The 27,461-nt window shown below is 32.4% G+C and overlaps 2 protein-coding genes and 1 long non-coding RNA gene across 5 annotated transcripts in view; all 3 read left to right on the top strand.

Annotated features, from left to right (window-relative positions):
* The window catches only part of LOC149487000 (uncharacterized), a 412,994-nt gene that overhangs the window by 76,639 nt on the left and 308,894 nt on the right, over nt 1–27,461 (top strand). The window lies entirely within an intron of this gene.
* Nucleotides 1–27,461, top strand: part of LOC149487002 (fasciclin-2-like) — a 125,915-nt gene that overhangs the window by 24,891 nt on the left and 73,563 nt on the right. The window lies entirely within an intron of this gene.
* The window catches only part of LOC149487004 (uncharacterized), a 160,952-nt gene continuing 159,282 nt past the window's right edge, over nt 25,792–27,461 (top strand). Inside the window, exon 1 of the mRNA XM_089697306.1 lies at nt 25,792–26,215. The gene's annotated coding sequence lies outside the window, so the exon portion shown is untranslated. The remainder of the gene's footprint in view (nt 26,216–27,461) is intronic.

The raw sequence follows: 27,461 nt of genomic DNA on the forward strand, positions 1-27,461 counted from the left end.
TGCTCTATGAAACTCTATGGTGCTTATAAATGTGCTTAAATACGCAGATAAATTTTAAATTAGGCAATGTGTAATTTTAAATAACCTTAATTTTAAGTAACCCTTATTATGGAGCCCTGTTATCATTTAAGTTAAAAAGTGTAAAAGAAAAGGATGGTGGAATTGTTTGTTACGTATTCTATACATTTATTATATTTAAAGTTATGTGGACGCTGGCTCTTTATTCAAAGCGATTAAACCATTTTACTGTTTTGCTTTTAAATATAAAATGTTAATAAAGCAGACGTTTCTTAATTACTACAATTACACATGCATTCCTGTTTCGCTTAGCTGTTATTTAATGAGCCATTTTATCCTGAGCTGTCCAAGGCGCCTCTAATGGAACGAATTGTTATTGTTCCTTCTGTATTACGAGCTTAACTTTATTAGGGAATTATTTGTTTAGAATTTGCTAATTGGGCGTATTATTTGATTAAACTATTTGATAGGTTATTGTGTTAATTTACTATTGAAATTATATGGCATGCTCTGGCAGAGACATACTATGATGATAATGATTTACGAGTGAAAAGAAATAAGTATATAGCAACATGTGTTCGCGTGGATGATCACAGGAAGTGTAGGATGCCCTGAAATTGAAAATACATATATTTTTAATATAACGGCGGATGGATGTTCCTGTCGTTGATGTATGTATGCTTGCCATAAAAATAATAATTTACTAATATTTCACATATGTATAAGTATTGTCTGTTACAACACGAATTAAAAAATCATTGAATGCGCAAGGATTTCATAATAATAGTCATTGAACAATCAATAATAACAAAACTATGAAATGATTAATTATTTTGTTTCCATTATTTTACGAAATGCGAACAATTTTATTTCGATCTGATGAAATAATACTGCAAAGTACTGGATCATTACGTTTCATAACTATTTTGTGGTTTGAATATTATATAACATAAGCTGAAGGCAAAATAAATAATATTCAGAGGAAAATAAATAATATTTTGTCATTTTTACATTCGGTTTATTTTTTAGCAAAAAGACATAAGTTGGATATTTTCATAGTTTTATTTAATACCTACGCTTATTTACCATACTGTCTACATATCTACATTATTTGGATTACAAAATACATTAAATAATGCTCTCATAATAATTAACGAAACTTAACTTCCGTAATATCCTTTGTGTAAAGATTCCTTTTCGCACTCTTTCTACCTCCCAACAAATTACATCTTTTCAAAACACCCTAATTGTTATTTGTTACTAATACTATCGCGCCTAATCTCGCCGTTAAGACAGCAAAAGAATAAACAATAGGTGACGAACAAAGAGCTGTCCCTTAAGGAACCATACTCGTATTGTTCAGGACATTTAAGGGGAATACGTCCCTTTCGTTTTTCCCTCATAATATGACCATTGTCTTAACGTTCGCCATGAATTATGTGCATCGAATTTTGTTGTGTTTATGGGACTTTTGATCCATATTCAGTGTTCAGATCTTTATTATATTGTGATTCATAATTTATTTAATAGCTAGTAGAGCCTGCGATTCGTTTTATAAAGGAAATATCTCGTCTTATGGCCTAAGTCGATGTTGTATTTTATGTACCTACCTACAGACAAACAGATAGACAAGATTTCAAGAAACTAGCATATGGGCATGTCATAATCTTATCGTCTATTTTATCGGTGATACGTACATAGTTACATATTATTATAGATTTAATATCTTTAAACAATACTGCATTATGAACGTAAAGACGCAAGGGTCATTAACCTTGTAACTTCTAATCCCATACTTAATAGCTTACAAACGCCTACACGGTCAATCTTAAAATAGTAAACTGTGCTGAGATCAGTTTTCATACTTGAGATCTTGACCGCTTGTAACATGAGCCTAATAAGACGCAGCATCTCATTATACACAATCTACAATAACTTCATTGTATTCAACTACTTACACAGCTAATTAACTTTATAACCTTTAACTGTAAATGATTTTTATATGTGTGAAAATGCAGACACTCCTATGGATTAATTCTTAGTAATAACTTAGAAATGAATGTATTTCGTGTTTAGAAATGAATTAAATAAGTAAGTACATATGTACTTATTAAGATACATATTTCAAAACATAACTTGCAGTAAGATAAACATTTATTGATTGTAATGCATTTTAATAAATGAATTAAATTCAATATATATCTCAACGTAATAAACTAAAAGCTACGTCCGGAATCTATTGAAAACTGCAATCTTAAATGTATTTTCTCTTCCCATCCCATATATTTTAAAACAGGGGATCGAATGAAAGATTTGTAGTTCTCTGAAGAATTCTCGGTCGTTCATTGTCGTTTACTGTCCCCGTTGACCTCAAAACTATCCAATATGGACGCAATGCGGAACGCCATAAATGACGAATGTCAAAGAATGCTTTATTGGTTTCCCTTTGTACTGCTTCGTCTCGCGATTTTCACTCTTAAACTTTATTACATGAACTTTTTTCTTAACTATTCTTTTTTTTAATTTTTATACCAAGAATGCACCGACTGCACAGATCATAAATACTCTCGGCTTGAATGCAAACCCGCGTTTATGTTTTATTCCTTTTTTGAAATTACATAGTCCATTTTTAAATGCTTGCGGCCAGTGTTGAAATTCCTAACTATTTTTGTTTTATCTGTGTTATATTTAAATGTTTTCTATTTTGCAATCTTGGAAGGGAAATGAGACAAAATTATGGTTTTTGGAACATTGTATCGTGATTTTAAGAGTTGAAATGTGGTTGAAACATTTTCATCTCACGAAATGTATTCAAGTATTCACGGTTTAAGTTAAAAATGTTTCTTTTCAGCGTAAAATAAGTGGAAGCTGGCTGGCTTCACTCCAAAGTGTTTCTTTTTTTATGACTTCTGTGTACCCTCTGGCAATATTGAGCGGAGCAAATCTTTTAAGTGATCTTGAAACGCGTACCTGTTCATTTTATAAGGTTCGATTAAGGAAGCGATATCCCAGATAATGTAATTTTACTTTTCACTTTCATACTTTTACCTTGCAATTTAAAAAAAGTGGATACTATTTAGTAATTTATGGAAAGTGATAAAGAAACGATTGAAGGTTATATACATTGTAACTACTAACTACTGGGGTAAAAGGTATCAGATTATTCGTTGACATCTTATTTATCTACTAATGAAACAAATTTACCTATTTAATTTTTGTCCTTTCCCTAAAATATAGGCATTTCCTAAGCTTGACTATTTTTTGTTAAAGAAATTACGATTAGTGTATTACAGTCACGGGAAATGTTAATCAAATTAACATTTATATGTTTAGAAATGGTTTTCTATAGTGTTAGTTAACATGCCATAAAGTTTTTAGGAGCGTAGCCCACTTGTTTCACCTATCATTAGGAGAATATTCGTATCCTCCATAGAAGGAACAGTAAAAGTGCACCTTTTAAGATCATTTAGCTTAAAGTACCGAATATCCATTGGGGAAATTTTATTATCACGTTTACGATAACAGCATTCGATTATTGACATTTTATTTTTATTTTACGATGTTTGACTTTCTTCTACATGAACGTTAAACGGTGAACATTGCATGTTATTTTTATGGCTTCTCTTGACACGAATCATGTCGCTGAAACGTCGCTTTTTATTTCAATATTCTTTAAAATATATGACATATTTTTTAGCGCATATAATCTCTACGAAATATGTATTATGTTTTTATTGGAATCGTCTTTAAATGTTTAAAGATTATCTATAGCGACACAATAATCCGAAGTTTAGAAAGGAAACTTTGTTCTGTTCCTGTTATTTCCAAGAATTTCAGGCATCAAAATTCTGTTTAATATTCGCAGTTTTATTTTAGTAAGGTTTTATATTTCGAAACTCATTAAAAACCTCTGAAGTGTCGGTTAAAAAAGTACCATCAAGTTGCCTTTTTCCAGAACATTCTTTTTCAGTTTGGACAAAAGCGCGGGAAAGAGCCCTAAAGGAGTCAAGTACACGCTGACACGGCAATTATCATTTAGGTGATAATATTATACCATCGTCATATAAAAAAAGGTGTTGAGAGTGCTATTTTTATATTTTCATATTTTGCAAAAAGAATTTGTTTATGAGTTGTTTAATTTGGTATAATATTATATTACGCATTGTCTGGTTACCCTAGGAACGGACAGGGTAAGGAAAAAGAAACGTATTGCAAGTATAAATAATTTTTAAGAAAAGTGGATGTTGTATGTATTATGGTATCTATGATCGGGATCTCTACATATAATTATTTACACTCATGACATAAAGTTCTAAATATACGACGACGCTATTATACTACACGTCTTAATTACAAGATCTATTCCGAGACAATTGTCTAAACCACCCACTGCGGTCATAAATTAATGTTATTAACGACTCGAGTTTTAAAGAGTGGATATTGATGATCATAAAGTGATATTAATTTTACAGCCAGTATAATTTTAATTAATCTCTTGTTTGTGTTATGTAAACGCCTGGTACTATGTGGGCTAAGAATAGAATATTTTAATGTTTTGTGCATTCGTAATAGTGCATTATTTTAAAATATACATTTTTAATATTTTTCTGAAGGTATTTTTTGTTAGCTTGAGATAATACAGGGTGAATAAGTTCTTTGAAATAGCTTAACTTCATATTTTGACCAAGTACTAAATATGTATTTAAAGTAATTTTTATACATATTACGATTACATAATCAACTTTCTACGTCTAATTTTATTTTTGCTATAAACTTAATAAGATTGGTTTGACCTATTTCGAAGACATTCCGCTTCGCATTAAACTAGAGTGATGTTAATCACTGTACAAGCCTTAGTCATCGTAGAATATTAGCAGGTCAATAATGTATGATATTTGTCATTTAGGATGCCGTATGTCCCACAAACATCCTGAATTCAAAACGGATTCTCATGGCTCGAAGCTATCGCATTGTTCCTGGCTCTGACACTTTAATTATAATAAAGCCTTGCGTTCTCAAAGTAGAGCGCAGTTCAACCGAGTTGGTATCATTGTTTTGTACTCGATTTGTTAATTATAGACTTTGATTGAAGGTTGGTACTGCTGATAAATGATATGGTTGGTACCTTTGGTATCTAAAGGTGGTTACAGTTATAGAGATTATTAAAGATTTACGTTGAAAAATAATGATTATAAACAAATACGTAAAATATGTCTATATAATAAAATATTGTGTCAGCTTTAAGTTACTAGTATGTATAGTTTTATATATGATTTTTATAAATTTCCCTTTTGTTCCAGGTATTTTAAATATGTTTTACAAGAGACAATTGGAAGTGCGGCTCTTTTATCTTTTTTAACGTAAAGTAAGGGTCGATGTTCGTAACAATGTTCATTAAAAGAGTACAATAAATTTAATAAAAACAATTTTGATGCCAAAGGCGATGGTGTCATTGACAGGACTGAATTGAAACGATACTTATTTGATTGAAATAGTAATTTTTCCTTTAAAAATTACCCCGGGGCTAAAGAAAAGAGGAATGAATATTAAAGAAAGTGTAAAGGTATAAAGTTCATTTTACTTAAATAATACCTCTCCGTTTTAGAATATAAGGTTCCTTCTTACTTATAAGTATTAAACGAATATTTTATAAACCTGAGCCACTTTTCAAATCTACAGCTTACTACAGTTTAACAACCAATAATACGGCGCAAATCCTATTTCTTAGCGTACTAAGGGATTCGCTGAATTTTATTCAGCGCTTTAGATTTGTAAGTCTCCTTATAAACAGCTTCTTTGATGAATGCTTTCCGCTTAAAGAATATAAAAATAGTTTAGTTCTCGTTCTTTGCTCTTGATAAAATGCACTTTCAAAGGACAATTCATTTTTAATTTATTGGAAAATTTAAGAAAAGTTATGAAAGGACGCTTACGGTTTTAATTTCAACAATAATTCTGTACGTACTCATAGCCTTTAGAGTATGAATTCCTCTGAAGAATAAATAAAAGCCTGCAAAATCCAAAGCACTTTCCTGAAATAGGATCTTTAATTGGTAATAGAAATAAACACAAACAATAAACGAAGCTAATAAAGTCTATTCATTTTAAGTTAAGTATTAAACCCGACATAAACAAAAACGTTAATTAGCTAATTGTAACCGAAAACTCAGGAACATAGTTGGGCAAATGGGCTCGTGTTTAATGAGCCGTGTTCCTAATAAGTTGCGAAAAGGAAAGGCAAGTGGGAACAACATTTTTTCCCCTATTAGTTTCTTACCCTTCTGCTTCCCTGGTACCTTCATTGAGTGATTAGTCTAATAACTACAATTAGGTATGAACATAAAATTTAATTACATTTTCCGAACATGTCATTAGGTACGTATTTTTATATCTATGTAGGTACTTAATTAAATATAATTTTATGTATGTTCGCTAAAATTTGGATGCCTTAAACCTTTCCACATGGGGCGCGGCTTTAAAGCATTAAGAAAAGCTTGTAGTAGCGAAAAAATCCAGGCTTCGAGTGAAATTTATTTAAACGATCTTTATCCAACTCCGCCCACACCGCAACATAATAGATTTCTACTTTTAGCATTTTTCCGTAAATTTTATCGGGATTTTGAATTAAATACAAGTAAGAGCTTTGTTTTACTCATACTAAAAGGTTTATTAAGTGGAACGATATTAATGATCGTTCCGAAACAAATAATATCTACTATATAGCTGAAGAGCTGCAATCTTAATGAACACAAAAACTTGCTTCTTCGTTATTTCCCATGTGATTTGCTTGTTAATTACTTTCTTATGCAGTTCTTTAGAGTTCATTGTATCGTGAATTAACATCACAAAAACTTAATTATACCAAATTAGTTCAATGATCGCCCCCTTTTGGCTATCCGAATATGGGCAGTTGTGTCTTTGTATTCGAAGTAATTTGAATTTCAGTACATTGCGCATAATTTTTGAGACAAATTTGGTTGAATTTTGATTTGTATTTTTATATTATTTTAAGCTTTTCAATGGGTTGGGATTAAAAATTCATAAGTAGCGAGCTGTTTATTGTAGAGATACAAAACAGTCGTCTAGAAATATCGTTAGATTATAAATATCATCATGCACCTTTCTAGTAAACCTAATTTCATTTAGACAGGTACTTTACTACGCTAGTCTGGCATTTTACAGTATTATTTCGGCCACCTTTACCCGCAGCGCGAGTCATAGACAACGATAGGTCAACAAGATTTTCAAAGGATCTTGGAGGAACCGATAGAAATCGGTAAGCGAGTGGATTGCGTTTAACAAAATGAGCAGCTTATTGCTCTTGCCAATAATGTAGCGTAGTAGATACATAATGCTCTTGTTATGTAAGTATTTCGTGTTATGTATCTGTTTGTAAAATCTTTTATTACGATGCTAGTAAATATAGATGAATTGATTGCGGTATAGATTTAGACGTAGGTATATTTATATCCATATCTAATGTAATTTTTGTAGATTTTAAAGTTGCTTTTTCGCAATGAATTCTCAGTATACCTAATGATAAGAGAAATCAGTCAATGCATTTTAATTGAGAATAAGTTAAACGTTTTCAATAGTTTTCCTCTTATCTTATCTAATGAACTAAATCTTATTTCTAACTTCAAGTAGGACGCTATTATAAAAATGCCACATATTTAATCACGATGAAGATTCCAATATACGGGCGGCTCTAATTGAATTCATTTACTGCACAATTGATTGCTGTTCAGTATAATGATTTAGTATTATTATTTAATGTATGACAAATGGAACGTGAATGTCGTCAATGCAATATCATTTACAGCTCTATATAACAAGAAGTTTTATGTTTACTATTAAATGAGCAAATAGCTCAAGGAATTTGTTCAAAGAAATTTGCATAGCTGGGTAAATTAATTAGGGCCGATTTTTCAATGCTTGGATAAAACTTATTCGTCGAATAATGTATAAAACTACCATTTTAAAAACGTATTCTAATTGCCCGTATTTGACAGTATACGCGACATTTTAATATTATCGTGTAATACTTTATTGGACGGATAAGTTTTATCCAAGCATTGAAAAATCGGCCCTTAATATAGTATAAAATTTATAAATATATTATATATATATACAAGAAAAAGAAGACGCTTATTGGTTAACTCGTTTTCTTCTTTAATTTAGTGATTGAATATTTAGAAACGAAACGTCCTTTGTACGGCATATATTTATTTATACATTCATAGAAAACTAATATAAAATATTTCGAATATAAAGTCTGTAAATAGTTTATTATCCCTAAAATATGAAAGAGATACTTAAAAACACAGTCTTAAAAGGTCCATTCAGTGGCTCTAAGAATTTTAACCGCATTGCATCCAAGGTAGTTAAGTACAGTAGCGTATAATGGGTATGAGGAATTTTTATCACAAGTGGCCGATGGAAGACGAGCCCGCATGAATTATGCACGTGAAACATTAAAAGCTCTATTGTCTGCTCGAAGATAGGTCACTAACCCCGTTTTTATCAACGTTGATTGGTGCAAAATTATGTTTGGCTAGATGTTGTTTCTACGATACTTCTGTAGGTAGATTTTTTTGGATGTATTTGTTAAGGACGCATATACAAATTGACGCGCATCAATTTTACGTTTTGAGTCTTACTACTACACGTGCACGGCTCACACACACAGCGAAATGCGAGAAACGACGAAATTATGACTAAACTGACACGACTTGATAATTGAACTTATTTTTATTGCCATGTTTTTTTTTTTTAATTTACTTTGATTTGTTTGTAACGTTGAATGGTCACAAAAGTAGATACCATTTACCTAATTTCATTGGACAGTGATTGATTGGTAAACAAGTACTTGCCAAAGTGTACTTCGAAGACGGCTACTGGAACTAATAGATGATTAGAGCTACGTGTACCAAGTTTGGGCTCATTTTGTTAGTTATGTTGAGACCTTACCTCCGGACTTGATGGAGTGACCTGAAGGTGTACTTCGAAGACGGCTACTGGAACTAATAGACGAGTAGAGCTAGGTATGCCGAGTTTGGGCTCGTTTTGTTAGTTACGTTGAGACCTTACCTCCGGACTTGATGGAGTGACCTGAAGGTGTACTTCGAAGACGGCTACTGGAACTAATAGACGAGTAGAGCTAGGTATGCCGAGTTTGGGCTCGTTTTGTTAGTTACGTTGAGACCTTACCTCCGGACTTGATGGAGTGACCTGAAGGTGTACTTCGAAGACGGCTACTGGAACTAATAGACGAGTAGAGCTAGGTATGCCGAGTTTAGGCTCATTTTGTTAGTTATGTTGAGACCTTACCTCCAGACTTGATGGAGTGACCTGCAGGTGTACTTCGAAGACGGCTACTGGAACTACTAGACGATTTGAGCTAGGTGTGCCGAGTTTGGGCTCATTTTGTTAGTTATATTGAGACCTTACCTCCGCAATTGATAAAGTGACCTGCAGGTGTACTTCGAAGACGGCAACTGGAACTAACAGACGAGTAGAGCTAGGTGTGCCGAGTTTGGGCTCGTTTTGTTAGTTATGTCGAGACCTTACCTCCGGACTTGATGGAGTGACCTGAAGGTATACTTCGAAGACTGCTACTGGAACTAATATACGAGCTGAGCTAGGTGTGCCGAGTTTGGGCTCGTTTTTTTAGTATATAATTTTGTTGTGGTATCAAATGCAAGTGGGTTTTCGAAAACTAGAAAGAAAATACTTTTATTTGGCACATACATATACTACTGATAGGTACTTGCAAATACTTTTTAAGTTCCAATATACTGAAACATTACTATAAATAAAATGTTGTGTGGTTTTATGAAACCACGGTAAAAGTGAAACTGTTCGAACGGTTCCGAACACTGCTTTGTGTAGCGCATGTCGCGTGCCGAGTAGGTATACCTACTCGGCAGCCGCGATACACGCGACATGCGCTACACAGACCAAAAAGTTTGAGACGATGTAATAAAAGTTTCACTTTAATAAAATCTATCAAAAATCTTATATCATACGTATATAATATGTATCTTTATTTATATCTAACTAGCGACCCGCCCATGCTTCGCATGGGTGCAATGGCACGGCCGCGGCGGCCGGCCGGTACCGCCGCAAACGCTACGTCCCGCAATTTTTAAATCTGTAATATCTTCGAAAATATTCACTTAAATCATGCGGTGTAAAGGGCCATATAGATCTATATTAAAGGAACAATGTATCCATGGTATTTAATTGCTTAAGGATTAATGCTGTATTGGTTAAAATCGCTTCGAAAATTAGCCATTATTTGTCGTAAAAAGTAAATGACAAAAAAAAGTTATTGTGGGTTATCCATAAGAGATAGACATATACCATCGCGGACTTTTCTGTAGACCTTTTCAATGTGTATAATACTTAGTACATTATTTTGATAAAACTCGTAGGGTTCAGCCTGCGTTTGCAATGTAAGCGGAATAAATGTAATTTTTTACGACATCACATTAGAAACCTCAAAAATAACAGTACTTCTCCACTACTTAATGGATCTTATTATACATATAAACCTTCCTCTTGAATCACTCTATCTATTAAAAAAAACCGCATCAAAATCCGTTGCGTAGTTTCAAAGATTTAAGCGTACAAAGGGACATAGGGACATAGGGACAGGGAAAGCGACTTTGTTTTATACTATGTAGTGATGATGCCACTTTGCGTTGTAATTTTATAACTCAAGAACAGGCTCACCTATCCAAACAAAATGTTAAGGCTTTTTTCAGACTATTAAGTACATGGTTTATGTGAAGTTTGGTAAGGTAGAGTAGTGTATAGTATGGTAGAATAGGGTAAAGTAGTGTAGAGTAGAGTAGTGTAGGGTAGGATAGATAGGGTAGGGTTATGTAGGGTAAAAGATAAAAAAATGGATAAAACTCAAGAAAAACAATTCTTTTTAATTAATTCTTAGTTTTCATTATATTACTATGGCAATTTGATGAATGTTCCTGTAGTTCCATATTTCTTTTGAATCTTGGATCGGTCAATTCTGGAAGGAGGCTGTTCTTATAAAATCGAATTAAATGTGTCTTCATGTTCTCCTTCAAAAATTGATCGTCATATCTTTCCGGTTGCCCTTCGGGTGTATCATCACGACTACCTTCACGTAGCTCTAATCGTCTATTAGTCCCAGTAGCCGTCTTCGAAGTACACCTTCAGGTCACTCCATCAAGTCCGGAGGTAAGGTCTCAACTCTCAACGTAACTAACAAAACGAGCCCAAACTCGGCATACCTAGCTCTACTCGTCTATTAGTCCCAGTAGCCGTCTTCGAAGTACACCTTCAGGTCACTCCATCAAGTCCGGAGGTAAGGTCTCAACGTAACTAACAAAACGAGCCCAAACTCGGCATACCTAGCTCTACTCGTCTATTAGTTCCAGTAGCCGTCTTCGAAGTACACCTGCAGGTCACTCCATCAAGTCTGGAGGTAAGGTCTCAACATAACTAACAAAATGAGCCTAAACTCGGCATACCTAGCTCTACTCGTCTATTAGTTTCAGTAGCCGTCTTCGAAGTACACCTTCAGGTCACTCCATCAAGTCCGGAGGTAAGGTCTCAACGTAACTAACAAAACGAGCCCAAACTCGGCATACTTAGCTCTACTCGTCTATTAGTTCCAGTAGCCGTCTTCGAAGTACACCTTCAGGTCACTCCATCAAGTCCGGAGGTAAGGTCTCAACGTAACTAACAAAACGAGCCCAAACTCGGCATACCTAGCTCTACTCGTCTATTAGTTCCAGTAGCCGTCTTCGAAGTACACCTTCAGGTCACTCCATCAAGTCCGGAGGTAAGGTCTCAACATAACTAACAAAACGAGCCCAAACTCGGCATACCTAGCTCTACTCGTCTATTAGTTCCAGTAGCCGTCTTCGAAGTACACCTTCAGGTCACTCCATCAAGTCCGGAGGTAAGGTCTCAACATAACTAACAAAACGAGCCCAAACTCGGCATACCTAGCTCTAATCGTTTATTAGTTCCAGTAGCCGTCTTCGAAGTACACCTTCAGGTCACTCCATCAAGTCCGGAGGTAAGGTCTCAACATAACTAACAAAACGAGCCCAAACTCGGCATACCTAGCTCTACTCGTCTATTAGTTCCAGTAGCCGTCTTCGAAGTACACCTTCAGGTCACTCCATCAAGTCCGGAGGTAAGGTCTCAACATAACTAACAAAACGAGCCCAAACTCGGCATACCTAGCTCTACTCGTCTATTAGTTCCAGTAGCCGTCTTCGAAGTACACCTTCAGGTCACTCTATCAAGTCCGGAGGTAAGGTCTCAACATAACTAACAAAACGAGCCCAAACTCGGCATACCTAGCTCTAATCGTTTATTAGTTCCAGTAGCCGTCTTCGAAGTACACCTTCAGGTCACTCCATCAAGTCCGGAGGTAAGGTCTCAACATAACTAACAAAACGAGCCCAAACTCGGCATACCTAGCTCTACTCGTCTATTAGTTCCAGTAGCCGTCTTCGAAGTACACCTTCAGGTCACTCCATCAAGTCCGGAGGTAAGGTCTCAACTCTCAACATAACTAACAAAACGAGCCCAAACTCGGCATACCTAGCTCTAATCGTTTATTAGTTCCAGTAGCAGTCTTCGAAGTACACGTTCAGGTCACTCCATCAAGTCAGAAACTAAATATGAAATTTATAATCCCATAAGTATAAAATCTATAAATAAAATAAATGCGTGAAGGATCAAGTTTATTAGGTGAAATATTTTGTATTCGTACAGTGATCTTTTCGTAAACGAGGAGCTGCTTACAAGCGTCACAGTGTCTACTCACAACGGCGGCTGAGCGCAGACTAAATTACTAAAATATTTCATTACAAATTGTGTTGCAATAATTCAAGGTAGTGACAAATAAAATAACCCTTATTTCAATGCAATAAGTATCACGCGTTACAGCTAAATATGTGAAAAAATAAGATTTGATTTTAATTTTTTTCTCAGCCTATTTGTAACATTTTGATAGTTTTATCTAGTACCTTTTTGAGTTAGACATGTCTACTTACTTAAAATATTTTTAAATAAATCAATTTGTTTCATTAAATACAAGAAAAATGTTCGTTTATTCAGCACGATATTGTCAATTTTGGGTGAAGAGCCAACGGAAATTATTTTTTTCAATATTATAAACCAAAATTTTCGACTTAAAATATAGTACCATTTAAAGATTAAGGAGTAATCTATTTATGGTAATTATTAGTTAAATTTGGTTTTGTACTATTTCGCCGCAAAATGCACCGAAAAACTGCGTATTTTTGTCAGATTCGTAAACGCGTCCTTAAGAGGCTGTTATTTATTATCTTTGTTATACCTACAGTCTACACATATTCTATACGATACCTACATATATTGAATACGCGTTCAACGTAGCGTTCAAATACAATATTTATCGAATACTTGGAACAAATGTAATGATACCTTGCTATGGTATATATTCACTTTAAATTCCATCCATACGATATTTGGCCGATATTTATGATCGTGGAAGATACTATATTCAATGGTAGTAAATATTTTATAACAAAGCATTAAAATTGTTTATTTGTATCACTGTAGACGCAATATCTTGAATATAATATTATACGAAATAAGATTACCGTTATTGTTGATAAAATGTTAGTTCTTGATACAGTGTCTCTTTCAGGAATGTTATTTATTTCGTATATTGCAAGCGACTCAGCTACGAGTAAATTCTTGGTAAGGTCGATAGACTGGGGTAGAAGCCTTTGAAAATAATGAAAAGATAAAAAAAATCGCAGTCGGATGAAACCCATTAGAAAAGGAGGGGAATATGATAAAAATGTAAGGAAAAATAAATTACGGTCAATCCGAGTTCGGGAAGCGGGAGGGGGGAGCTTTTAAGAGAAAAAAATGGTTTCTCTCGATTTCCGACAAAACTACAAGTCCTATAGAAAAAAGTTCAATGGCAAAGTTGTAGGTAATTAAAAGTTCTACAACTTTTGTATTCACAATTTTTTCACATAACCTAAAAATTTAGGTGAAAAATTCAAAAAACCAAGTTTTTGGTCTTTTATTTCTATCTACTTCAAAATTTATTTTTTTTCTACGAAATTTGGTGGAAACTTACTTTATTATGTCCCAAATACACTGTAATTTATTTGATTGAAAATATTTATTTTTTCGCCTTATTTTGAATTAATACCAAAAAAACAACCTAATTTTCAATCGAAAAGTCACCCGTCAAAATATCAGCTTTTTTCAAAAACTTGGGGTGCCTTTTATTCATTGAAATCTCTACTTTCATATGGTGTAAAAAAAAAATAAACACCTCCATAGTAAATGTTCTCAGGAAATGCATACAAACAGTGTGATAATGAGCTTTTACTAAATCAGGCACACTTCTTGAACTCTATATCTTCTCTTGTATCGGCTTTTCGGTAATATTTCAAAAGAAAAATAATTATCTGTTCCAAGTTTAATATTTTACAGCATATTCAAAAGCAAAATGATGTCGATAAAAACATTTCAGGTAGTTCGAGAAGTGTGCCTGATTTAGTAAAAGCTAATTTTCAGACTGTTTGTATGCATTTCCTGAGAACATTTACTATGGTGGTGTTTATTTTTTTTACACCATATGAAAGTAGAGATTTCAATGAATAAAAGGCACCCCAAGTTTTTGAAAAAAGCTGATATTTTGACGGGTGACTTTTCGATTGAAAATTAGGTTGTTTTTTTGGTATTAATTCAAAATAAGGCGAAAAAATAAATATTTTCAATCAAATAAATTACAGTGTATTTGGGACATAATAAAGTAAGTTTCCACCAAATTTCGTAGAAAAAAAATAAATTTTGAAGTAGATAGAAATAAAAGACCAAAAACTTGGTTTTTTGAATTTTTCACCTAAATTTTTAGGTTATGTGAAAAAATTGTGAATACAAAAGTTGTAGAACTTTTAATTACCTACAACTTTGCCATTGAACTTTTTTCTATAGGACTTGTAGTTTTGTCGGAAATCGAGAGAAACCATTTTTTTCTCTTAAAAGCTCCCCCCTCCCGCTTCCCGAACTCGGATTGACCGTAATTTATTTTTCCTTACATTTTTATCATATTCCCCTCCTTTTCTAATGGGTTTCATCCGACTGCGATTTTATTTTGTTTCAAAAATTATCTACTCTAGTCTACGACTGAATTTTTCTGCTATAAATAAAAGTTTGACATAAAACCGTAAGAGGTTTACTTCACGTTATATACTTGATTATTTATAAATACTGTTAAAATGAAATAGTTACTGTGGTACTGTTAAAATTATAGTTTCTTTATACTTTCTTTTTCTTTATTTAGTGTTATTACTTGTATTGGATATTTTTCGGGTCGAATAATATCTTGTAAACTATTAATAACTTTTTTCACCAATCAATCCAATTTGTGCGAAATAATCTTTCAGATGAGTGACTATAGTTTTTGCCATACAATTGGCAGGCGTATAATTCGCAATCATAATGAAATAAGCAAATAATTTTCATACAAGCCCCGTAACATGCAAATAGGAATGCCATAAATGGAAAAGCACTCACGCCCTCTTGATCTGCGGCCAATTTATGTTAGTGTTTTATACGCCCCAGCCTTTTAGCATCTCAGCGATCCATTCAACAACCCTAATCCAATCGGAGTGCTGACCACATCATTAATTTTCTACAATATCGCACCCTCAAAAAGCATTGGATATTTCAGCGCGAACTATTTATATTTCTCTGGAGCTAACAAAGGCCCGCTATAAATAAAGGCCTGGTCCCTGGGGGACTTACTGCCTTTGATATGGGCCCCCTTTATTTCGTATCTTGCGTGCTTGTATCATCGGCGTTTCATAGATCATTACCTGTCTCGGCGACCTGTTGTAGACAGATCCACTCTGTGCATTATATTTTGTATGCCCTTAAGTGGTTTGAGTGCAGATGCTATGGAAGTGAGCTTCATCTTGAGCATCAATTAGTTGCGCTTTGTTCGTGTTTATGTAGAAACATATGCTCTTTCTATAATTATTGTTTTTTGTTTATGATATTTTTATAGAGAATTGTCTAGAAAAGAATGTCTCTTGTATTTTGTATGTAACGCCGGCTTGTAAAGTTGCATTTCTTAATTGCTCGATGTGAATCTTAATGTCTCGTTTTCATCATCGGATTAATAATTATTATCAATTGCATCATAACAACTTATTTTAAAGTTAAATTGAAACATAAGTCCCTGCAAACATTTCGTATAAAATAACAGGATAACCTTCCACAATATTATATACTTAATCTTCGCAAGATTTAATTACTAGGTCGGGTAAATATAGAAACAATTTTAATTGTTTCAATGCTGCTCTCGTTTCGTTGTAACATTTACATTTCCCAACGCTCAGATAGGAAATCTTTTCTCAAAATTGTTACGAAGTTATCTGAAACGAATCGGCGTGCACAATCGAGCGACTGGCTCTGCTTACCTTAAATAATGCGTTAAGTGGTTACTCGTTTTGCTTTTAAATATTCGTATTGTGATGTAACCGTGTTAAAATCAAAATGGCTGACGATATTGTTGTAAGTTTCTAGTTACGGATCTATTTCTTTGTTAGTTTAACAGTTATAATAGAGCGTTTCAATTCAATTGGTAAATGCATTAATAGCTTGCTTCTTAAAAAAAAAAAAATCAAAGTTATTCGCTGTGTGAAACCATTCCATAAATATTATTAACTAGCAGTCCGCCCCGGCTTCGCCCGTGGTACATATTTACGTTTTCTCTACGTAAGAACCATCCTCGTACTTCAAGGAATATAATAAAAAAAGAATCAACGAAATCGGTTCAGCCGTTCTCAAGTTATGCGCTTACCAACACATTTTGGGATTCATTTTTATATTATAGAGATTATCAGGCGAAATTTGTAGTTTATATTCTGCCACAGAACATAACAATCTCCGATACATCTTGCAAATACATGTACGGTACCTATACGTCTAAAACTCGACGCAACTAATTTAAGTGCAATTTACTGCGAGAGAGATGGGTTCGTATGACTCATCTCTTGTCAGACGTGATGCTGGATTTACATAATAATGCAAGATAGTTTATATCCGATTAGCGCTCCAATTGCGTATTAAGGCTAGGGACTATTTAACGCTTCAACGCGCCGTGAATGTATTAGGTTTTCTTTAGAGAAAAAAATCATTTTTTTTGTGGATTTACTCCTGTGAGGATATTGATACTTAAAACGCGTTAAAGAAATAGATTATTGTTAGATTGCCCAATGTCATATCATCTTCAAATTTGGTTTGAGTTTCTATTTATTTCTATTCTACTCCTTGTATTAAAGTTAATCTAAAAATATTTTCTGAAGTGCTTTTAATCGATTAAACTTAATGAGATTCCGAGAAATTTGACGATATTTATTAAAATATGAATTTCCATGAAATCTTCAGTAGACTGAACTTACACATCGTATGAATTGAATTTTTCAACAGATGTTTCAGAATAAAAGTTGAAAATAATATATTTTATAAATAATTAAAATTATTCTACAACATGGAGCTTTTTGGATCTCTCGCTGATAAAGTATTAAGCTTTACATGCAATAAACTCCATAGAAGTATCTTATCAATAAACAGTAGTCCACTTGTCTGGAGAGATTTAAGTCTACAGGAACACTTATAACGGAGATAAAATTTTAAATATAGTCTTAAGTGTATTTTATCTGAGATACCTTTGAGAAGTTCTCCTACGTTGAGTGAAATTTTGAATTTACATGTCCATGTGCTCGAAGCCTGTATGCTGTGTATAAAAAAAAGAAGTTTATATATTTTTTGTAATATTTTCGTATGTAGATGGCGGAGTGTTAAATAAAATAATAGTTTGCAGGGAAATTCAGCAATTTTTTGACGTGGAAACGCACAGGAAGACGCATCTATGAACTCAGTATTCAACTACACTTTTTGAAACTAAATAATTCTCTCTGTACATTTTGTGGAAGTTAAAATAGCATCCGTACAAACGTTTAAACAAAAGCAATAAAAAACATTAACTAAGTCATCCGTGCAACGTTACAGCCAAAGTTTCTTATATCTGAAATATTTATACAAATTAAATGTTTCTCTATTCGCGTAACGAACATTCTAGATGTACAAAGTTTGTTCTAGACCATATATTGCAGCGATGTCGGCGTAAACAGCGAATCGTTTAACTTTATACTATCTGAAGCGATATTTATTAATGTTACAACTTGCCTCATTAAGATGTTTAATGAACAGACTATATTTAAATTATTGCATGTGGAGATTTAAAGTTAAGAGCCTGATTTAAAGTATTTTACTGTTTACGATTGGTATTCGTTGATTCACAATTGTTATTAGCATAAAATGTAAATGTGAAATTAAATGTTAGGGCTTGATATTTATGATTTATTATTTAATTTGATTCTTGAGTTAACACGAAGGATAGACACGGCTAATACGTTTTGGTTTCATTTCCTGTAGTTCCTTCTCCTCCGTCCTTCAGTAAGTGCGTTTGTGTGTAAGTTAAATATATTTCTGCTCTATTTTATATTCAAAATATGCTCTGTTTTTCAACAACAGTTTATTTTTACTTTTTTTTCTTTCAATCAAAGAAAGATAATTTCTATTAAAAAAATCAGTTCAAAGAGCATGCCCTTATACAAAAAATAACTTCCACATAGCATGGTACATTCTATTTAATCTACGGTAAATGGTAATACACAGAGAGAAGGCCAGTAATTAGACAATAAAGGTTTGTAATAAGCAAGCATAATTTGGAAGGCCGCATTATAAGAAAATTGGGCTTGGCATAATAAGCCGAATGTTTCTGCACGGGTTAATTAGATCAGTTTTGAAATATTTCTCCAATTTTCTTTACAAAACAATTAAATGACCATTTTGAAAGGTGAATATTGTGATATTACTTGGTTACTAGACTGGGGTAGAAGCCTTTGAAAATAATGAAAAGATAAAAAAAATCGCAGTCGGATGAAACCCATTAGAGAAGGAGGGGAATATGATAAAAATGTAAGGAAAAATAAATTACGGTCAATCCGAGTTCGGGAAGCGGGAGGGGGGAGCTTTTAAGAGAAAAAAATGGTTTCTCTCAATTTCCGACAAAACTACAAGTCCTATAGAAAAAAGTTCAATGGCAAAGTTGTAGGTAATTAAAAGTTCTACAACTTTTGTATTCACAATTTTTTCACATAACCTAAAAATTTAGGTGAAAAATTCAAAAAACCAAGTTTTTGGTCTTTTATTTCTATCTACTTCAAAATTTATTTTTTTTCTACGAAATTTGGTGGAAACTTACTTTATTATGTCTCAAATACACTGTAATTTATTTGATTGAAAATATTTATTTTTTCGCCTTATTTTGAATTAATACCAAAAAAACAACCTAATTTTCAATCGAAAAGTCACCCGTCAAAATATCAGCTTTTTTCAAAAACTTGGGGTGCCTTTTATTCATTGAAATCTCTACTTTCATATGGTGTAAAAAAAATAAACACCACCATAGTAAATGTTCTCAGGAAATGCATACAAACAGTCTGAAAATTAGCTTTTACTAAATCAGGCACAATTCTTGAACTCTATATCTTCTCTTGTATCGGCTTTTCGGTAATATTTCAAAAGAAAAATAATTATCTGTTCTAAGTTTAATATTTTACAGCATATTCAAAAGCAAAATGATGTCGATAAAAACATTTCAGGTAGTTCGAGAAGTGTGCCTGATTTAGTAAAAGCTAATTTTCAGACTGTTTGTATGCATTTCCTGAGAACATTTACTATGGTGGTGTTTATTTTTTTTACACCATATGAAAGTAGAGATTTCAATGAATAAAAGGCACCCCAAGTTTTTGAAAAAAGCTGATATTTTGACGGGTGACTTTTCGATTGAAAATTAGGTTGTTTTTTTGGTATTAATTCAAAATAAGGCGAAAAAATAAATATTTTCAATCAAATAAATTACAGTGTATTTGGGACATAATAAAGTAAGTTTCGACCAAATTTCGTAGAAAAAAAATAAATTTTGAAGTAGATAGAAATAAAAGACCAAAAACTTGGCTTTTTGAATTTTTCACCAAAATTTTTAGGTTATGTGAAAAAATTGTGAATACAAAAGTTGTAGAACTTTTAATTACCTACAACTTTGCCATTGAACTTTTTTCTATAGGACTTGTAGTTTTGTCGGAAATCGAGAGAAACCATTTTTTTCTCTTAAAAGCTCCCCCCTCCCGCTTCCCGAACTCGGATTGACCGTAATTTATTTTTCCTTACATTTTTATCATATTCCCCTCCTTCTCTAATGGGTTTCATCCGACTGCGATTTTTTTTTGTTTCAAAAATTATCTACTCTAGTCTATACGTTATAAATATGGCTTGTATCTTAAGCCTTTTTAAATAGCAATGTTTACCATCTTAGTGGTTTAGTTTATTAATTTGGATTTCCAGTTGATTTATCTGACTTATTCTAGCTTTAAATTAGCTACCAATACAATGAAAACGAAACGAATAAATAATAAAATACATGTTAGGTATAAACTTTAATAAAAAGATTGTACTATTATAAAAGTATTAATAACTTTAATAACTATCAAATACACGTTTAAAAGTATCACCATACATTATATTATAGTTATTTAAAATAGAATAGTTAAACGATCTAAAGGGTTTGAATGACTTAATTAGGAAGCAGGCGTTTAGTTCCACCAGCCGAGTCTATGAACGGAAATGTAATTATCGATTGCTGAACGATATTTTAATTTTTAAACGAAAATAAATGTGAGAAAGTAATACCCTTTTACAATTATTGTTTAAACTTGTTATAGAATTATATACAACTAATATATAGTCGACGAAGAAAATTAAAAGAAACACGAAGTCTGCTAGAAATAGTAAATTAATTGGAATTGATAAAATTTACCGACTAAGCCAAAACGAAAATATGAGATAATTGATTTGGCAAAGATCAGATGATACGGCAGATACGGCAGAAATAAATTTTGAAAATGTAAAAAATTTCTCACGTACATTAGTGGTAATTGGGTGAATTAAACGTATAATTTTTGGCTACACTTTACAAAAATTATTTAATGCCGTTCGCAAAAATGCAAAAATATCCTATGCTATATGCACTGTTAATATTCTTTATAGCGTGAGTTTTATTTACACAGTATTTAGTAATCTGTGGTATTATTTCGGATTATCAGCCACCGAGCATTAATGTTGAATACCCTATTTTAAATTTTTATTATATTTTTATTTAACCCTCGAAAGTATTTATCTACGGCAATAATTCAAAACAGTCAGAGAATCCTTCCGTACTATGAGTTGCAACTCAAACCTGTACTTAGGTAAGTGGGACTCAAATATGCTTCAGCAAATGGGTCACTCACTGGGGTAAACGCTCTCAGACGATCAGTTCTGTAGTGTCAGTATATTCCAATAACAAATAGTAATATGTACTGGAGAAATAGGTATTAAATTATTTTAGTAGTCTCTTTTTTCCTATTTAATTTAATTTAAACTATAGCGTTAAATGCAATTTATAATTATTAACATCTGGTCTGACGAGTATGACCTTAAAGTCGAGGTACCATGTTTTCTAGTAGAATAAGGCAGACGGTAAAGTAGAAGTTCAGCTTTTTTCTTTCTTTTCTAGGAGATCGAATCACGCTAATTACAATAGTGACGTTAGCATTTTCCATTTCCATTAAAAGTATGTGTACACCTTTGCAAAATAAAATACCATTTTTTCATAGTAGAGTTACTTATTATGTAGGTATTACAAAATCGCTCAAAAATTGAAAGAGAAAATTGTTCTTGAGAAATACTGCATTGTCACACAAAAGAGAGACTATGAAACAAAGAAGTCTTCTAAGAGCCTCTTCTGAAGGCTTTATTTTGAAAACGTTTATCAAAGTTACTCGATCGGTATTAAGAAGATATTATATTCAAACTAATATTTCCTTTTGTGAATCAACTAATTTTATACGAATTATTATAGGTACCTTATACTAACATTTATTGTAGAGAGTTAATTTTTTTATATTTAAGCTCAATGATAACAATTTTTTTTTTATAAAATATTATCAAGTTTTTATTTGTTCTATTCAAATACAGCTAAACTGTAAAGCGTTTAAAAATTGAATGAACCAAATTCTATTTCCTTTTAAATTAATTTCCAAGTTATCGATAGGCATCAATATTGACATAACAAATATGATAAAAATTTGTTTTAACAGTATATAAAATAATAACATTCACTAGCCAGCTAGAATCGTTTTTATAACGTAAATTCCACAACAATATAGTTGGATCGAGTTTCAATTTATTTTTTGATATCACTGACTCGAATAATGCAATTTACGAATCGAATACAGTTTACAGATAAATAACTTTAATTGTTATCGAAATTATTTTTATAACTGCTCCGTTGGAATGTGATATTTTTATTTCATTTGTTGTCGTCCTGATCGTCGGAATTGTTTTTCTTGTACTGCGTAATACAATTGCTTTGTATACTACATACAATCGTTTTTCTCAGTAATAATATTAATTCAATGCTTGAAATTGTTATACCTGTGTATCATACGTCTTGGGATTATTATTTTTGTTTATAAAAGGTATATCTTAGGTGTAGATGAATTTGAACTATGATCAAACCAAACAAAATATACTTTTAAAAGCTTAACTTTTACATTATAGGGATTTATAAAACATGTATGCGTAATTTATAGCGACAAGTTAATTTACGTAAGATTACGTTTTGAACGCCGTTTTCAACAGCTGTCGGTTAAATTTTGTGTTTTAATTATGTTTGAAGACGCAAGACTGTATAAGCTTGTTAAATGAAAGAACTTTCTAGTGTAATTTACTTTAATATTGACTGCGAGTTTAATTCAATGTACAAATACGCGTCCCTGATGAGATTCTGTGTTTTGTTTAAGATGTACTGTGTTTTAGTATAATTCCTTAATTAAAGCTAACGTTTCTTGTGGAAATAGCATTATTTGAGATTATTCAATGTATGAAGAAGTTCGTTGTTTTTGCGAATAAAATGTAAAGAAACTGGATTATCTGCTCCCTACTCAGAAAAAAATTCTACACATTTTATTAAAAATCACTGTAAACAAACTTTGTAGTATACGATTAACCCGACAGTCGACGTCATATCAGTAACTATTTAGCAATCTGTGGTCATTTCTTCGAGACGAATTTCGTATAGGTAATATTTAGAGACTAATAAACAATTCTTATAATTATGCTTCATACAATTTCTAAAGGGAGCTCGTTAACAGAAATTGAAGTCAATTCGAGCAAACGGATATTGAATACGTCATTTACATTGATGAAAATTATTCCGTTTTGCTCGATACTATGAAGAAGTTGTATGAATAAAAAATATGTACAATTTCAAGTAGACAATGGTTGTATCGCCTGAATATTAATGCTATGAGTATGCTGCTACAAACTATCGGTTCTTTGAATAACTGACATTATTATTAGTGTCGATTATGTCATTTGCTAGTTTAGTAACTTATTTCTTGTAAAAAGACAAAAGACTTTTCATAAAAAGTGCTTTAAGGCCGTCAATTATGAGAAAAAATATTTATTGTTGTAATATATCAAGAGCTCGAATGTAGAATAAGTTCGAATATTTTGTAGATGTAGAGAAGAAATACATAGATTACAGTATATTCGCTTATAACGTATGATTAGATATAGGTAGGTAAACATTGATAAGTAATAAAATAGGTAGATCTCAATTTAAAAAAAAAAGTTGAATATATATGTACTAATCCTTCGGACAGCTTAAAATTTGCCAAAAAAACAATTATCTATGCAGATTTATCATGTTTGTTTTACGTCACATTTTTGCAAGTCAAGTACCAACTTTCAAGGGTTGTCTCGACCACCCATATACATCGTACATTGACTACTATATTTCTCTTGAGTCTTGACATGTGTCCCTCATTTGACATTTTGCAGTTGTGGATAGAATGGATTGCTTTAAGTGTGGATCGAGTATTGATGACAAAGTTATTGGCAAGCTATGTACCGGCAACTTGCTGCAAGATCCATCTTTAATTATTTTTAGTCTAGTTGTCAAGCATTTTTCAATTTCAACACATTCATGTGAAAAATATTCAGTAAATAATTTATGTTAACAGTTTTAAAACTATCTTGATAATTATAATTTGTGTTAATTTCATTTTAATTAATAGTCATGTTATTCTGTTTCAGGTACACTTTCATCAAATAAAATATTATTATATTACTCGTACTTGTAAGTATATTATTATATTATTAACGAAAATAGTATTTCCCAGAAGCTTCTAGATATACAATAATTCGTTCTACACGCGTTTTCCATTCATTGGAGTGTAGCAGCTTAGTGAACTGAAGTCGAATAAGATCTTAAGACCTTTTTCTTGGATATTATATTATGTTATTATCATATTAATGAATTATGAGCTTTATAGTTGGTACCTATTCGTGTATTATTACATATTTATGTTTCGTGATATTATGGAATAGGAACATAATATTACGCACCGAGATAATATTATTCTAATATCCTGTTAATTTATGTAAGTATTAATATTTTATCTGGATAAATTTATTGCTTAGACATTTATTTCTTCCCGACACTAATATGGTACATGGGAACAACCCAACGTGTATAAATGCAGTATTCTTACATTGAAATAAAAATATTTTTAAAAGACTACATGTGTTGTAAGGAGATCGAGGTACATTATTCTGTGGTATATTCTAGAAGCCCTACCCATCCGCTTCGCAACAACTCAAGAATTCTTATCAGTAAAAAGTTACTCGTGTTGCGTTTACAAAACTGGAAGCACTTGTGGCAGGTGGATTTTTTGCGAATAACAAACGGCCGCCATATGCCACGGATATTTCGGCAGTTTGCTACTCGACATGTGCTTTATATGGCGAGCGGTTACGGGTTTTTCTGCTAGTGCTCTATCTGTTTCGAACACTGTGGCGGTTAATTGTGCTATATGCCCATACGTTTTGAATAATCACCATTTGTTGGGGAAATAAATGTGGAAGTGCTTATAAAATGGCAGAGGGGATATTTTTGTGCTCGGGTATTCAAGTTTTAGATGACGCAATTAATTATTTTTTCATATTATGTTTATATGATAAAAATATATAAATATTACGTCTTTTAATTCTATTATTGTTATTTTCTTACATTTAGAAATCAAGGGCAAAGCTTTCTCACAAGACTCACAATCATGGTAATATATCTGGGGGCACGGTAGTGCCCCCGCCAAGACGAGCCAAGCGACTACGCGCACGGGCACTACCTACCTTTTCTCGAAGCGCTTCGACGTTTTTTTGAACCCTCATAACTTGGGTTTGGATTATGCTAGATCAACAAAATTTTCGGGATATATTGTCAATAGCGGACTTATTGAACATATTAAGTTTTAATTACATTAGCTTTTATACTTCAGATTTTATTTATATCTAAAAAACGCTAATTTCGTCACTGACTCACTGATGATCATCAAAATTCTTAAGGTATTTCCTAATGTCCTAGAAAGCTGAAATTTTGTATGTAAGCTAGTATTAGCACACAAACAACAAAAAAATTATAAAACTTGTAACTTTCATCCCCCAACCCCTTAAACTAGGGGATGGGAGTTTGTATGAGACCTGTCATTTTAAATTAAATTTTGATGACGCTAGAGGTCTAATCTAATAATCTAAGACTTGGTTCCCCTAGATATATATATATATGTATAGGTACTCCTTGTTAAAAAAAAAATTGTTACAAACAACCTACAAAAAGAAATGAAATCCCACCCAAAACATTTTCATGTAAAATGTTGCCAAGACGAGCCCATATGACTCACACTGTCAAAAAGTTATCAGATCTCATGTAGAGCCAAGCTTCTAACACTACACGCCCTAACTCTACAAGGCCTAACTTCACAAACTCTACACCTTAGTCAAAATATGTGGCTTGGCCGTTCGTTACTACAAGAACTATTGTATAACACAAAAGAAATGAACAGTGAATTAATTTTTCACCTTACGCCGATGTGAATGTAGCGAAATGGCCAAGCCACATATTTTGACTAAGGTGTAGAGTTTGTGAAGTTAGGCCTTGTAGAGTTAGGGCGTGTAGTGTTAGAAGCTTGGCTCTACATGAGATCTGATAACTTTTTGACAGTGTGAGTCATATGGGCTCGTCTTGGCAACATTTTACATGAAAATGTTTTGGGTGGGATAAGTATTAACGTTTGATGCTCTAAGGTATTAACAATACTTTCCTATAGCCTACTATAGTTTCAAAGCAATAAATTTGACATAGAATCTATTGAACAAAGTATGCAGTCCATTCCATGTGTTTAGTCCATAGTTTAAAACGGTGGTCATTGCATTAACAATAGAGAGGCACAAGTTGTAACAGATGGCGTGGTGTGACACCGTAAATCAAATACAATTTATGCCTGTTCACTTTAGTTGGCCATACCTAATTGTTTTAGTTAATGTGGCGATTTGTATTGGTTGCATGCAATTGTGTGTTCTTTTTTATGTATTTATCATTTTCATCAAGAAGAGAAGTAAAATTAGATATACATATGTAGTTATACATATTTGCTAAACTAATTGATGTTCACGATTTTGTTTTTACTGCTGAATTTGTTTAAATTACTTTTTTATAGTTTTTTAGAATTACTACTACATTATGTTGTACGCAAAACAAAATATAATCAGACAGGTAGCTTGCAGTTGTTAATTAGTGCGTTTTGGTTTCCTTCAACTGGCATCTTTACAGACGTGTCATGAGTCAAGTGCATGCAAAATGATTTCCAGACATTTCAATATGCCAGATGAAAGACACGTTAATATCACTAATATATTGTACAACATGATTCCAAAAAATGAAACGAATTTCGATTGCATTCCGAAAAGCGTGAAGTAAAATACGTAGTTGAGATGTGTTTTAATTAATCAATGCATTTTTATACAAAGCGAAAATATTGTTAAAAATCATAAAAACGACCAACCAGTATAAATATTCACACATTACAACCAATAATTCAGTATAAGATTGACTGTAGTTCAACAAACACAGATGCTCTCTTTCCCTTAACGTGCTTTCATATAAATAAACGGTTGAAACGTTCGACTTCAATAATATTATTCTCTTGTTTATAAGTGTTGTTCATCATTCAATAATTGCAAACAACCGTAAATAACTGTTGAAATATACTCAGTATTGAAATTTTCATGCTGAATTATAGCACTTCAAAATTGTATTTATTTAACAATACAAACGCTTACTGATTTGAGTGTTTGCAAATGTGCAATTCGTTTGTATTAAATGTCGCCAAGTTATCGTCACAACCGAGTTTTCATAA

This window comes from Colias philodice, chromosome 7 (genome assembly GCF_061535455.1).
Source record: "Colias philodice isolate Cphi_HAF_F1 chromosome 7, ilColPhil1 Martin Lab GWU primary, whole genome shotgun sequence".
Classification (NCBI taxonomy): Eukaryota; Metazoa; Arthropoda; class Insecta; order Lepidoptera; family Pieridae; genus Colias; species Colias philodice.